Here is a 15,811-nt window from a genome sequence, read left to right as displayed (position 1 = left end):
CCACCAAATGTCTATAGAAGAGATAATCCCTTGGTAGCTGAGATTGCAAATCCCAGTCCATCATCACCCTCCTAAAATCTGGCAATTGATATTCTAATTTCAGCTTCTCTAAGTGGGCTAAACTGGAGAGGGAGCCCAGGGCCTCAGGCACACCATGCAGCAAACACTACAGGACAATACACTATACTTCACCACAGCACACCGCACCACACCACACTACAGTATACTACACTAGATAACCCCAGTCCTCCTTTTTCTCTGAGATCAACTTTGGCTGTCCACTGTGGGAACATGTCTACTTTATATATCTGCAATGGATATAGGAAAATATGTTTTAACCAAGATCACTTCGGTGTTTGTCTAGCACGTTTGTTGGCAATGTTAAAGATTTTCAATTGGCATGCAACTTTATCCTTTGTGAAGATTCAATATAAGAACACAATGTACAACTATCAAATCATTTATCATTTCTTTTCATTGGGAGCTTTCAACTCCCATTTTCATTTTGACCTAATGTTTTCTTGTTGGTTGGTATTGTGGTAGAAGCTGTTCCACATTCTTTAATTTTCTTCTCCTAGGTATAATGACCATTACCATACGACCCTGAAAATATTCATCTCATCAGATACCTTTAAAGGGGCTAAATACTCTTTTGCAAAGAAATTATGGATTATGGAGAATCTGGGGGTTGGGTTGTAAAATACTTTCACAAAATAGACAGAATATAAAAGCTCGTAACTAGTTTCTGGTTTATTTAAAAGGATCAGCTTACCTGTAGTATAGAAATGATTTTCTTAAACAAGGACTTGCTGTAACCAAGTCTGTGAGGATTAGCTTTAATTGTCAGTTGGAAACAACCTGGAGTCAATCTCGGAGCAGAATCTCAACAAGGGATATTTCCCTGGGTGGCCTGTGGTCATATCTTTAGGGTTGGTTCTCTTAGTCAAATTAAATGATATCAAAAACCACAGCCCACTCTCAGAGGCAATATTCCCTAGGCAGGGAGGAGGCCCTGAAATGCATAAAGGTGGAGAATTGAACTGAACACAAGTAAGCACTCAAGCGAGCTAGTGAGCATATCTGTGTTCATTTGTCTCTGCATTGGAATGTCAGTGTGATGTGACCAGTACTCTCAAGCACCACCTGTTACGACTTCCTGCAATGCTGGGCAGTCACATGAAAATGGAAGCTAAACAGTTTCTCTCCTAAGATGCTTTTTCTGAAGTGTCTCTTCATTTGTCCACCCTGTCAGATCTTCTCATTTGGAGACTTGAAACTATTTTTACTTTAATTCTCCATCAAATATAATAAGTTTCTGGGAACTGAACTTTCCCTTCTACAATGTTAAGTACTAGAATTAATTTCTTCGTTCTTATTGTAATTTGACATCTGTTATCTAACAATCCCCATCTCCTTCCTTCTACTCAGGTCTCTACAAGAACTATCTCATCTACTCTATTTCTATAGAAGAGGTAATCCCTTGGTAGCTGAGATTGCAACTCCCAGTCCACCATCACCCTCATAAAATCTGGCAACTGATGTTCTAACTTCAGCTTCTCTAAGTGGGCTACACTGGAGAGGGAGCCCAGGGCCTCATGTATACCAACCAGCAAACACTACACGAGTATACACTACACTTCACCACAACACACCACCCCTCACCACACTACAGTATACTACACTAGAGAACCCCAGTCCTCCTGTTTCTCTGAGGTCAACTTTCTTTCTTAGCCCTTTCTCAGCCTTCCTGCATGGATTATCTGCCCAAACAAGGTGAATGTACTAAAACAAAGGGAACATTTTCTACTTTCATAATCCACATTGAAATTTGCTGTGAACTCTCTGCAGGGTTCATGACCACCAGGAACACCTGGCCTCCCTTCTCCCCATTGCCACTTACTGGGTTCTCTCTCCATTTTTTCTGTTCTCTTTTCTAATCTGAGGGTACAGCCTTGGATACTCAGATTTTGGGTACTTTGTCCTTTCCTTCAGACCTCTGTATTTGCTGTGTCTACCCTTAGGACTCTGTGTATCAGGCTGAGTACTTAGTAGAGCTGTTTCTAACTCTTCATCAGCAGATACCCACAAGAGCTTCTGGCCCTCAGATAGGTGGTTCTTCAAAGCTTTAGATAAGAGGTGTGACTCTGAACAACACCCTGACTCCTGCAGACAAATGGCTGCTGAACATACTCCATGACTAGTTGTCCCAGGAGGGTTTTGGGACTCCTCCAAATCTGGCTGCACTGCAGCTTCCCTTACAATTCAATGTGGATGTCTTACAGGTTAAGAAGATCAGTCAAGTACCAACAAGGTAGCCACATGGATGCATCCAGAAAGGCATGATTCAGGAGAAGCTGAAAGTCCTACATGTTCATGTGAAGGCTGCTAATAGAACAGTAATGTCCAGGCAGCTAGGGTGAGGGTCTTGACCACACACTATACTCTAACATGGCCACACCTTCTTATATTGCCACTCAGTGGACTGAGCATATAAAAACCATAAAAATATTGATGCAAAAATACACAATAACTTCTTGGAAACTGAATCTAATAGCACATGCAAATGATCATTCACCATGATCCAATAGTCATCATGCATAGGATGTAAGAATGATTCAATGTTTTGGAATTCATCAAAGTAATATACTATGTAATAAATTTAAGAAATTTTTACTTGATCATCTCATTAGATGCTGTATCATCCCACGAATGCAGGAATGACTCATTATGGACATCCATCAATGTAATTCACTATATAAAATATCTTAAAATATATTGGATAATCTCATCAGATGCTGAAAAATTGTTTGACAATATACAATACAACTTCAAGATAAATGCATTGGAAGAATCAGAAAGTCACGGTCTATATCTGAATATAATAAGAGCAACATAGAGCAATCCAGTTGCCAACATAAAAATATATGGAGAAAATTTTGAAGCAATCCCATTAAAATCAGAGACAAGGAAAGACTTCCCCCTCTTCCCCTATGTATTTACCATAGTCCTTGACATTTTAGCCATAGCAATCAGGCAAAAAAGGCAGATCAAAGTGTTGCAAATTGGAAGGGAAGAATTCAAGACACTACAATTTGAGGAGTATGGGATATTACACATAAATGAGCCCCAAAATATCCAGGAGAGAACTCCTACAGCTGATAAATAACTTCAGCAATGTCAATGGATATAAAATTAACTCAAACAATCCAGGAACTTTCCACTACTCAAAGGATAATTAGGCTGAGGGAGAAATTTTTAAAAACTACATACTTCACAATAGTCACAAACAATATCCTGGTGTGATTCTAACAAAGCAAGGGAAAGATCTGAATGACAAGAACATTAAGTCTCTGAACAAAGAAATCAAAGAAGACTGTAGAAGATGTAAAGATCTCCCATGGTCATTGATGAGCAGGATTAATATAGTAAAAAATGTCCATCTCGCCAAAACAATCTACGGATTCAATGCAATCCCCATCACAATTCCAACTCATTTCTTCACAGAGATAGAACAAGCAATTCTCAAATTTATCTGGAATAACAGAAACCACAGTATAGCAAAAACTATTCTTAACAATAAAAGAATGGCTGGGGAAATCACCATCCCTGATCTCAAAATATACCACAGGGCAATAGTGATGAAAATGGCATGGTACTGGTATAGAGAGACAAGTAGACCGATGGAATAGAATTGAAGAACTAGAAATGGACCTACACTCATATGATACTTGATCTTTGTCAAAGGAGCCAACACCATCCAGTGGATAAAAGACAGCATTTTCAACAATTGGTGTTTGTTCAACTGGCAGTCTTCATATAGAAGAATGCAAATTGATCTATTCTTATCTCCTTGTACAATGCTCAATTCCAAGTCACTCAAGGACCTCCACATAAAACAAGATACACTGAATCTAATACAAGAGAGAGCAGTAAAGAACTTCGAACACATTGGCACAGGGGAAATGTTCCTGTACAGGACACCAATGGCTCATGCTGTAAGATAAAAAACACTGTCAAATGGGACCCCATAAAATTGAAAAGCTTTGTAAGTCAAAGGATGCTATCAAAAGGACAAAATTGCACACACATATTGGGAAGACATCTGCACCAACCCTATGTCTGATAGAGGGCTAGTATCCTGCTGCAGACCCTCTGGGTCCCGTGCCTGTGTGAAATGGTTCTCTAGAGTAGGTGGGCAAAGCTTAGGATGGAGTGACAAACAGTCATACACAGGAGAGGTTGTGCAGAATCTGAATGTAATTTTCTGGTCGAACTTAGACTAATTATATTACAGCGAATATCATAAATTGTAAAACATAGCAGATAGGGTACATAGAAGTTTTCCAGGTGCAAGAGGAGTGACTATAAAAAGAATTTGTAGGAACCAGATAAATGTTTACATTAGAGATAAGCATCCCTCCAGATGTAAGACTAGTGACTTCAAAAGGATGATGTTTACATTAGAGATTAGCATCTGCTTTGGATCAGCCCTGTGCCAGGCAAGAGTTTCACACTTTACTGTTAATTGGGCTAGGGGGGGGGTATTAACTCTTGCCTGGCCTCAGGAATAAAGTAGTGTCAAGGACCTTGGAATTCTTAGGTCTTTTTAATTCTTATCTACGTCTGGAGAATTCCCATTTATCAGTATAGTATATTAACTTGCTGTTGGCATGGAATGTAGTCTGTAAAAAGAATTTCTATCTCAGTGAGAATTCCAATCTCTTTCTGCAGATAACTGAGCTAATGGCTAGTGCTTTATTGTTTTATTGCAGTGCTTAATTAGTTACTGAATAGTTTAAGCTCCTTGCTGCTATCTGGGAACTTAGAACACTGGGAAAGGCTTTAGCTATGTTAGAATTCAATCTTAAAAGTCATTACATTAAGGTAATACTAAATAGAGCACACGTGAATCCATACACTAGGCTAATTCGGGGATGGAAGATTGATTTTATGGTTTATAAAGATTTAGGGGAGAAAGTGCCAGACTCCAGGAAGAGAGTTTCCTTGAAACTCATTGCTTCATAGGTCAGCTTCCCAGGTTTCGCTATGTCAAACTGACTCAACCAAAGTACGTGGCAATATCCAAAATATATAAATAACTCAAGAACTTACACTCCAGAGATCCTAATAACCCTATTAAAGAATGGGGTACAGAGCTAAACAGAAAATTCTCAACTGAGGAATCTTGAATGGCTGAGATGTACTTAAAGAAATGTTCAACATCTGTAGTCATCAGGGAAATGCAAATACAAATGAACCTAAGATTCCACTTCACATCACTCAGATGGGCCAAGAACAAAACTCAGCTGACAGGTGATTCTGGCAAAAATGTGAAGAAAGAAGAACATTCCTCCATTCATGCTGGGACAGCAAGTTGGAAAAACCACTTTGGAGATCAATCTGGCAATTCCTGAGAAAGTTAGAAATAGTTCTACCTCAAATACAGTTATACCACCATGGTGCATATACCCAAAAGATTCTCCAATATATTAATAGAACACATGCACCACTATGTTCATAGCAACCATATTTAAAATGACCAGACACTGAAAACAACCCAGATGTCCCTCAACAGAGGAATGGATACAGAAAATATGGTACATTGTACAGAAGTACTACTCAGCTTTAAAAACATTACTTCATGAAAGTCAAAGGCCAATGTTTGGAAGTTGAAATATCATCCTGAGTGTGGTATCCTAGTCACAAAAGGACACACATGGTATGTAGTTATTGATAAGTGGAAATTGTTCAAAAAATGCATGGAATGCCCACGATACAACTAACAGACTATGGGAAACCGAAGAAGAAGGAAGTTCACACCAAAGTGTGAATGCTACAGTTCTACTCAGAAGGGGGAAGAAAAGAATGTTTGGAAGTAGGAGGAGAGAAGGATCTGGGAGGGAGAGAAGAGTAGGAGGTAAAGGAGGTTCTGGTTCGGACATGGGAGGAGATGGGGAAGAAGTACAGAGGGAAAGTCATTTGAAATGAGGTCTGTAGCCATTGGGGAGGGGGAACTGTGTGTAGCGACTATAAAGTCTCAGATGCCAGGGACCCAAGAGATTCCCAGAACCCAACATGAAGGACATTAGCCTAAATACCAAACAAAGAAGAAGTAGGAACTGTACAGACCATATTTATTGGATAAGCATGGCAATCTTTGAAGGGTGGGGCCACCCAACCATCTCAAAAGTATTAATCCAGAAATCCTTCTCTCAAAAGGAAATGAAGGGATAAAGAGAGGAGCAGAGCTTGAAGGAAAGGCCATCCAGAGACTGCCCCATCTTGGGATCCATTCCATCTGGAGACACCAAACCAAGTCACTATTGTTGATGTCAAGAAATCTGATGCTGTCAGGAGCCTGGTATATTCTCATTCTCTCTCTCTCTCACTCTCTCTCTCTCTCTCTCTCTCTCTCTCTCTCTCTCTCTTTCTCCTTTTTTTCCCACAGGTGGAGGAACATTTTTGTTGCTTTTCCCTAAACACATTATAACAACGATAGATAACATTCATATCAAGTTAGGATTATGGGTAATCAGAAGGTGATTCAGTATATCAGTATACAGCAATGGTTCTCAACCTTCCTAATGCTGCAAATCCTTTATGTACTTATTCAGGTTTTGGTGATACTCCCTCCGCCATACCATAAAATTATTCAATGCTACTTCATAACTGCAACTTTTGGTAGTTGGTGTCTCTTGAAATGCTATGCACGCAGCCAAACATGAGACCGAGCGAGGGAACACAGATTGTAAAGTTAGGACAAGGACTGAAGGAAGAGAAGGGGCTTGCAACCCCATAAGCAGAACAACAAAATCAATGAAACAGAGCCCCACAAAACTCACATGCACAAAACCACCAAGCACATAGTACATGAGGGGATATCCAGAGTTCCAGCTGGATACGTAACAGAGAAATGCCTAATCTGGCATCAATGGGAGGGCATGCCCTTGGTCCTGTACAGGCATGATGATCCAGGGTTGGGCAATGCCAGGGCACTGAGGCAGGAGTGTGGGGAGGAGGGGGGTATAGGAGCACCCTCATAAATAGAGGCAATGCTAGAAGTGGAGGGGATGGGAGTTTTGGAGGGGGAACTGAGAAGGAGGATAAAATTTGGACTGGAAATACATAACAAAATCAATAAAGAAAAAGTAAAAATAAAGTTATAAAAATCACAAATGTGGCAACCCTAGAAAAGGACAACCTACAAAAGAGATCAGGATCTACAGATGCAAGTCTCACCAACAGAACATAGAAAAGAGAATTGCAGGCAAAGGAAATACCATAGATGATATTACAAAGTCACTCAAAGAAAATACAAAGAGTAAAAAACTCCTAACTCAAAACATCTAGCAAATGCAGTACACAATAAAAAGAACAAAACTAAGAATAACAGAAAAAGAAGTAGGTGAGGGTTAACAGTTCAAAGACCCAGAAAACATCTTCAACAATATCATTTTTAAAAGTCCTTAACCTAAAGCTGAGATGGCCTTAAATTTACAAGAAACGTACAACACACCAAATCGATTGGATCAATACAGAAAATCATTCTGTCACATATTAGACAAAAGTATAAATGTACAGTATAAAGAAAGAAAATATTACAAGCTATAAGGGAAAAAACTCAAGTAACATACAAAGGAAGACCTATGGGAATTACATCAGACTTGTCACCAGAAATGAAAATATCTAGAAGATCTTGGAAAAATGTCTTGCAGAGACTCTAAGAGAACACAAAAGCCAGCCCTGGCTACTATACCCAGAAAACTCTTTATGACCATAGTTGGAGAAATTAAGATATTCTGCCACAAAAACAAATTCAAACAGTATCTTTCCACTAATCCAACACTACAGAGGATACTAGAAGCAAAATTCCAACAGAATGAGTGTGATTATACCCAAGAAAACACAACAAATGAATAATGTCACAAGAGCCCCAAAGAAAAGGAAAATCATGTTGTCTCCATTCCCTGCCATATTATCTCAACCTTCATGGTCTGTTGGAAAAGCATCACCCCAACCCTCCACCACCAATAAGCAGGAGCATAGAATGAGGAGGATGGAGAATCACAAAAGGTTTCTCCAGAAGATCAAAAATGAGAGAGACGAACTCCAGGGAATCCTAGCCAATTACACTAACAAGGCTTTGAACAACAGGTAGTCATTATGCCCAGTTCTTTGCTGACTGTCTTGGGCCCTCTCTGTTAACCTCAGATTCCCTCATATCACAGGAGGCTAAAACACCAGGCTGTCCACACATCCAAATTCATTTTGCTGAATGGATTTTTGACACAGAACTTCAAGTTCAGATAGGAGTGAAATGGGACTCAGGCAGTTTGATTTCTCCAAAGGTAAATCAGAGCCTGTGGTATGAATTACAGTCTAGGCATAAGGGTTGAAGTGTGTGAGCCTTAATCATGCATTGTAAGAATCCTATGCAGGTATACGTTTTGGGGAGATGCAAAGTACACTGTGTTCATGGCCAATCATGTTTGCAGTTAAGCTGGAAGTAATTTGGGTTCAACTGGTCCTGTCAACAGCTGGAGGGGCCTGGTCCCACATATTGTCTCTCAGTATAACTGGATTGGCCATAGTTCATCACTGCTTTTATCAAATTTTATTCACTATACTCTCAGATAATGTGTGTTCATTTGGCATTCTGAATGTGTTTGATTATGGGGGAGGGAGTGTGTGTGTGTGTGTGTGTGTGTGTGTGTGTGTGTGTGTATGTTCCACTTAAGATCTGAAGACACAGGGAGCCTCACTTTGAGCAGCACAGCATATGAGCTCTGTGATCACTTTAGGTGCACACTGGAAATGTAGTCTCCTTTAGATACTGATTATGTCCTTTGGGAATTTATGTAGCAACAGAAGCAAGGATTGACAATTCCTTGTCTACAAACAGATGTGTCATCGCAGACCTAAATCTTGGCTCACACTGAAAGAGCCTGAGCAGGTACTTGTCAGGACTGTTTTCTGTCAGTGTTGCTAGAGTTCTTTCCTAGAGCTTATATTCTGGAGCTGACCGGATCAACAGGGATGTGAGAAAGGCTTCTCTCAGCCTGAGTGTTGGTGTGAGAGATGTGAGGCTTCAAGAATGAAATTTCACTAACACTCTCAACCTAGTCTAAGAAATGTGCCCCCTAAGAAATGTTAGTGCCCAAGGGATGGATAGCAGAGTCCTGTGTCTCACATTAAACATAAGCCTTCCATAGTCCCTATTCAGCTGTTTCTCTACCATCCATTGTTATCTCCTCATAGTTTTCTACTCACTTATGATTTTTAGACAGAGAAAGCGACATATATCTATATCTATCTATCTATCTATCTATCTATCTATCTATCTATCTAGAAAGACTATATGTTTGTGTGTGGTATCTATCTATCTATCTATCTATCTATCTATCTATCTATCTATCTATCTATCTATAGAGAGAGTATGTGTTGGTGTGTGGCATAAGCATGTCTGTACAAATACATATATTGGTGGGTGTGTTGAAAGTCCAGTTATTTATGTAAGATTTTGTTCAGTTTTTCTTTTTTTGTTTTATTTATTGATTGATTGATTGATTGGGACAGCATCGTTTTGTTTGTTTTTTATTCAGTCTTTCTGTAACATATTCCCTAGAAACCAGGTCTGTCACTGAACCTGAGACTTCCTGTTTTGTTTAAGCTGTCTGACCAGCATCTTTGAATTTTCTGTCACCTCCCAGGCAGAAATCTTTGTATGGTTTGGTCTCAATTAATTATTATGAGGTTCAATTGCTCATAGCTAGGAAGATCATGGTGCTATTTTCTATAATTTTATACAAGCATTTTAGTGTTTTGGGTTTTTTTATTTGTTTGTTTTTGTAAGTGCCAATTCATTAACAAAGAGGAAATCAATGCTGTCTGCTTCAGGTGTCAGACACACAACTTGGCTCACTGTGCCTTCTCATGAGTTTTATCTCATCATGAAGGAAACTTCAGAAAGAAGTAGTAGGGAGGGGGTAGACTAGTGGTGGTCTTACCCAAGAAATCTGGGCTACATGTTACCCACAGTTGAATTTTTCAACAATTAATGTCTTACTAATCCAAGAGAAGCCATGTTGCCAACACTTAAAAGTGAATGAAAACTTAGATAGTCCAGCCCACCTTTTCCGAATCTTACCATGTGACCTCAGATTCCCCTTCCCAGTCCTTCCCTCATTCATTACAACTTCCAGATCCTGAGTTTGGATGCCCACCCATGTGAGAAAAAACCGCAAAGCCGGCATGGTACCCTTGGAATATGAGTATGATATGGGGCACAAAAGGGGTGCTCAAAAACAGCTAGCTGAAGACATGAACAAAACGGGGCTCCAAGGATCTCGATGTTCCGATTGAAAGAACACTTAGGAACCTAAAACAACAGCCTATCATTCTAAGATGGGAGTGTGGGGCTCTTGGAGGTCAAGGGGCAGGAGTCCAGGCACCCCCGAGTCACAAAGATGGTTCCCTGACATTGGGCAAAAGCATTGGTGTTGGTTGAGGGACCACAGAAGCCAACTTACCTGGATTATCATGGCTCTCCATCCACTGGACCTCAGACTCCAGTGGCCCTGGGATCAAGCTTCTTCGTGAAGCTCCACTTCTGTGTCTGTCTTCTGCTGCAGGGCCTTCACAAAGCACTCTTTCTCTTGCCTGCCTCGTGGATGCTGGCAAGAATCACAGGAGATACTCAGACCCTGGGGTCAGGAGGTCAGGAGACCAGGCCAGATGTGACCTTCGTGGCCACTTCCAATCCAGACACACGCTCTTGTCCCCCTCCCAGTTGGTCACTGCTAGCTTTCCTTTCTAGGCAGAGGAGTTCCTGGACCCCTGACAGCAACCCCTTCCAGCTCTATGGTATGGAGAGGTGAATCAGGATGTCACTTCCGGAATTATCTAGGAACCAGGTCCTCCGATCTTCTCTATGGTAGCTATCTCAGAGCAGAGCTCCTCGGGCCCAATACACTCCTAGGACAGAAGGACAGTCTCCAGTTTTATTGTTTTCTAATTAAACTCTTTAGTAATAAAAAGTTAAACATGTAAGCATTTTAAAAATAAAACTTAGACTCCTTTGCCTCATTGCACTAAGATAAACCCCTGGAATCTAATGAGTGTCTTACTGGCTTCACCAAGTGGATTCATGGAATCCTATACTGCATCCCTTTGCTGACTTTATTTTGCTGAGTGTATCATAGACATGACTTTGCTTCTGTACAGATTCCCCCTCATTGTTTTGCAGAGTGCTGCATTTCAGAAAAATCAAGGCATGTTAAGTCACTAACCTCTTTTTGGCTGACATTACTAACATGTGTGTGTGTGTGTGTGTGTGTGTGTGTGTGTGTGTGTGTGTGTGCGCGTGCGTACTCATGGGCACACGCACAACTTTGTTTTTAAATTGGGTATTTTCTTTACTCACATTATCCCGTTTCCTGGTTTCCCATCATAAAAAAAAAAAAAACCCTCCCCCAATTCCTTTTCCACTCCCCTTCTTACCTACCTACCCACTCCTGGTTCCTGGCCCTGGCATTATATCTCATGAACTGTAATCTGTTGATTGCAGCTACTGGATGATATCTATGGCTAACTGTTTTTGTTGGTGCTACCAGAGTCTTATGAGAAATTGCTAAGTTAGGTTTAGAGAGCAGAATATATTTCCACTTGGAGCTTGCTGGAGGATATTCTTGGAACCCTCTTTTAGAACCTTTAATCTTGTGTGGACCCACTTGTGTATGCAGAGGACCCATTTGTCTGTTTTATGTCATACTTGTAGAAGCAGCAAATATCTGCATGGAAAAAGTTCCTGACAAGGAAATCAGTACAGGCCCAGGCAGCACAAGTTGGGTTAATTTAAGAATCTATTACACAGGTCATGTCCCAATACTTCCTCAGTTGTCAGGAAATGTGCTGTAATATAGCAGTGTTTTCATTGGGGTGTGTGTGTGTGTGTGTGTGTGTGTGTGTGTGTGTGTGTGTATATGTGTATGTTTGTGTGTGTATGTGTTTTTGCCCAGGTGTTTGTGAGCATGTTTATGTGTCATATTTGTGTAATGATAGGTGCTTGTTGTAGGTGCTAGTATACAGTACTGTTCATTCATATTTTCTTTTATGTGTGTGTGCATGTATATGTGAAGGCAAGTATTCATGTGTCTCTGTACACATATGCATGTATTTTTTTATATATTCACATAGTCACTTTGTCAGCAAATATCTTAAACGATATAATAGAGGACAACTTAAAAGAGAAAAGTACTCTGTCAGTTCATTTTGCATTGGGGAAACAGCTTTTCATCATGCCTCTCCACCTAGATCACTAGAACAAATGGCACAATACAGAAGGAGAGGGAATTTGTAGGAAAAATTAACTCTAAATTGTTTGAAATAGACTTAACGGGTCGCATTACTTTACATATACATAAATTATATAACACACATACACACACACACAGTCACAAGGAGAGAGAGAGAGAGAGAGAGAGAGAGAGAGAGAGAGAGAGAGAGAGAGAGAGTTATGCTACTGGGATAAAAAGTCTTCCCCAAGAACCATAGGCTATGAAATATAAAGTCCCAATAGAAGGCATGGGAGACATCCTTTGGCTGTGTTTGTAAGGAGACTCCAAGACACCCTTAATGAATTATAGACTATTGATTTTTGTGAGGCCAGTGAGCTAGGGGCTGAGAGAAGCAGGCCTGGAGTAAGAGGTAGTTGAGGCATGTCCAAACCCTGGAAATTTCATCCTCAGAGTGGCAGCAATAGAATACCTTTTAGAGTTTCAGAAGGTTCATCTGAAAAGGTGTAACTGTAAATCATGTTGCAAAAGAAAATTTCAGAGAATTCTACTGGTTTTAGTGTATAACTGCAGTCATTCATTTCTCCAAGTTGTAGGGTTGGACAAGGTCACTATAAGAAACAACTGTTTATGGACAATAAGGGCTTCTATCATTCTCCAAGCTGAGAACCTAAGAAACTTCACTATTTGCAGCTAATGTAAAATGTGTAGACTTGGGGATGAACAAAGCTTTAAGTTCATTAGGCTCAACAGCCATTTCAGAGAGAAGGGAGCAATACCATACTCATGTCTGTGCTGCTGTGTGTAGTACATGTCAGGAAAAGGGGGAGGGGAGCTATGTGCTTCCAGGACAAAGCATCAAGAACACTTAGGTTGCTAGAATTTGTATTCTATACTATATTGTTTATGTTATGTTATATTATATTTATGCTACAAAATTATTGTTGTACATCAAGAAGACATTCATCTTCTTAGGAGTTGAAAGACATGAACAGAGGTCAGATGATGTTCCAGGTCGGCAGGGGCAGTATATTTCCACACAGAGGTGTATGGGCTTCCCCTCTTGCTGAGGTTGCACCAGGCAGAGCTTCAGAGAAGGAAGAAGCACATCCAGAGCTGCTCAGCATTCAGGAGGAAATGTCTAAGACTGTAAATTAATACTTGTCCTCACCCAACACCAAGAATATTTAATGGAGTTGAGTTAAGTAAAGTTAAAAGACTTTGAGCAAAATCCTGTAACATGTGTCAACCTTGGTCTTACAAAGTCTAAACTACAAAGCCCCCAAAGAAACATGGCAATGATTGTCTTGATGGGCTATTACATCTGAAACTGCCTTTCTACCTTGCTTCACGGTTGACCACATGTTGTAATTCAGTGCTACTAAACTGCCCCTGTAGGTTTTGGTTTTGATTGCTTAGGGGATTAGAATTTTTGGTTACCTTGGTGTTGCAGATTTGATTTTTATTTTCTCTTTCTTTTTTCTGGTCACTATTTTGATATTTTGCTGAAGCCATATACACTGCATATACTGATACAGCTAAGTAGAGAGAGATTCTTTTTAAATCCATACTGAGTGAAATGTCTGCACTTTTATGAATTAAAAAACAAACAAACAAAAAAGAAAACAAGTTCAAATCCTACACTATCAAGCCCAGCGTTTTTAGCCAGGTATGGTGTCACACTCCTGGAGCTCCAGAATTCACAGGCAGAGATGGTTTTCTGTAAACTCCAGGCATCATGGTCTAAATCGAGAATTCCCAGACAGCCAGTCCTTCACAAGGGTATATTTTGGGGGGCATGGATGTCATATCCTACTCTGTGTATAAGCACTTCATGATAGAAAATGGATCTATGCTGTATCCTTTAGGTCATATATTTAGGTACCCCTAAAATAAGGTAAATGACATTCACATGTTCCTGTAATAAGCATGCTGACCAAATTATGAGAGTCACAACTGTATTGCTCTAAAGCTTGTTATGAAATGAATATTCATTCGGGGTTCATAAGAAATCAGGAAACCCAGAGCTATCTGCCTCTCACTTCCTTGATATACAGCATTGGTGATAACTGTAAAGCAGAAATACTGACTTTCCAGAAAACTACCTCCTTCTACTCATGTTGAGATTTCCCAGACATGTTGAGACAAGGCTTTCTTTTTAGGTAATATTAGTGTGACTACACATTTGGAGCCTATTTGGGTTTTATTTGTTTGAATTTGGAACGTTGTAATTTTTTTTAATTTATATGTATGTTTTGCCTGCTGCAACCCGCACCTGGTATCACAAAACCAGCAAAAAACAAGCAAGCCAGGCCTGCAGGGCAGGACCCTAGGGGTGCCCAGAGGGGACTCTAGAAATCCCCCCAGGACCACATCTGTGCACCAAATGCATGCAATTCCTGAAGAGGCCAGAAGAGGGCATGGTATTCAACCCAGAGACTCATTAATAGGATTGTTAGCAGCCCACTGGATCCTCTGGTGGATAAACAAATGTTCTTAATGGAAGAGCCTTCTTTCCTGTCCCTACTCTACATTTCTTCTATGTCCTTCCAGATTGTGTGGTTTTTAATTGAACAAGATCATCCATAATCAAAGATAGAAGTTTATGGAGACCTATAGGTTCAGGTGCTTGAAGATGGAATGCTAATTTTCCTAGGTTACCTGGCACCCATCCAGAGCTCCTGTGGGTTCAAGATAATGCCATAAAATTGTCAAGGTTGGAGCAAATCTGTCTCCTCTCATGTAGGATAACACTGCAGACTAGGCATGAAATGCCTAATTGAAGAAATGCAGAATTGAGAAGTTCCTCAGTGAGTAGAAGTGGACGAAGGAATAAAAATTTAAGGCCAGCTAACCAATGTTGGGATGAAACTTCAAACTATCCTGAATGGATGGATCCTGAAATAGAGGTCACATGACTATGGTGGAGAGCATGTCTGTGCAAGGCTAGGAAGGGAGAGCGATGGTTGATATTGATCTTAACCACACTAGACCTTAGAGTTTATTGAGGAAGTACTTTTTCCAGTGGATGCTTCATGCTTGTGAAGATCTCCTGGAACAGATCTCATTTCTGAGACTGTGAGTCAGAGACTTAATGAGTGAAGGAATTAATCCCCTGGATCCCCAAACTGGTGCTGTCAAACCAGGGCTTTTAAGCAGAAGTCTGAGAAGGATTGGGGGATGGGTTAAGTTGCTCACTGTCTTTGGACACCTTCTCTTTCTAAGCTGCCTCTGACACAGAAAGGGACACCTGTAAACACACAGGAAACCGATCATTATCACGTGATGCAGCTCTTCTTGTCCATCTTTCAATTCTCTGGTGGGTCCTGAGCCTTATTTAATTGTAGGTCTTCAGTGTAGTGCTTGACTGTCTTGGTAGATGTCAGGTAGCTTAACCTGATATCTACTAATGCTATTTGTGCAGGTAGATAACAGCTTGACATCAGTCTTTAAAGGACTAAACTCTCCCGAGTATGCAGTGTGAAGTGAGACACTTCCTTTTCTCTTTCAGATAGATA

The 15,811-nt window shown here is 40.3% G+C and overlaps 1 protein-coding gene across 2 annotated transcripts in view; it reads right to left on the bottom strand.

The window, feature by feature from the left end:
- The window catches only part of LOC147001755 (uncharacterized), a 347,644-nt gene that overhangs the window by 114,038 nt on the left and 217,795 nt on the right, over positions 1-15,811 (bottom strand). The window contains exon 2 of one of the 2 annotated variants that reach the window (XR_015044623.1): positions 10,919-10,974. The exons of the other annotated variant lie outside the window; for it this stretch is intronic. The gene's annotated coding sequence lies outside the window, so the exon portion shown is untranslated. Of the gene's footprint in view, positions 1-10,918; positions 10,975-15,811 lie in introns of those variants that run through there. 2 annotated transcript variants of the gene reach the window in all.

This window comes from Mus caroli, unplaced genomic scaffold (genome assembly GCF_978045245.1).
Source record: "Mus caroli unplaced genomic scaffold, Mus_caroli_1 scaffold_12, whole genome shotgun sequence".
In the NCBI taxonomy this organism is placed as follows: Eukaryota; Metazoa; Chordata; class Mammalia; order Rodentia; family Muridae; genus Mus; species Mus caroli.
Note: the sequence above shows the minus strand (reverse complement) of the source record. Positions and strands in the feature narration are given on the sequence as shown.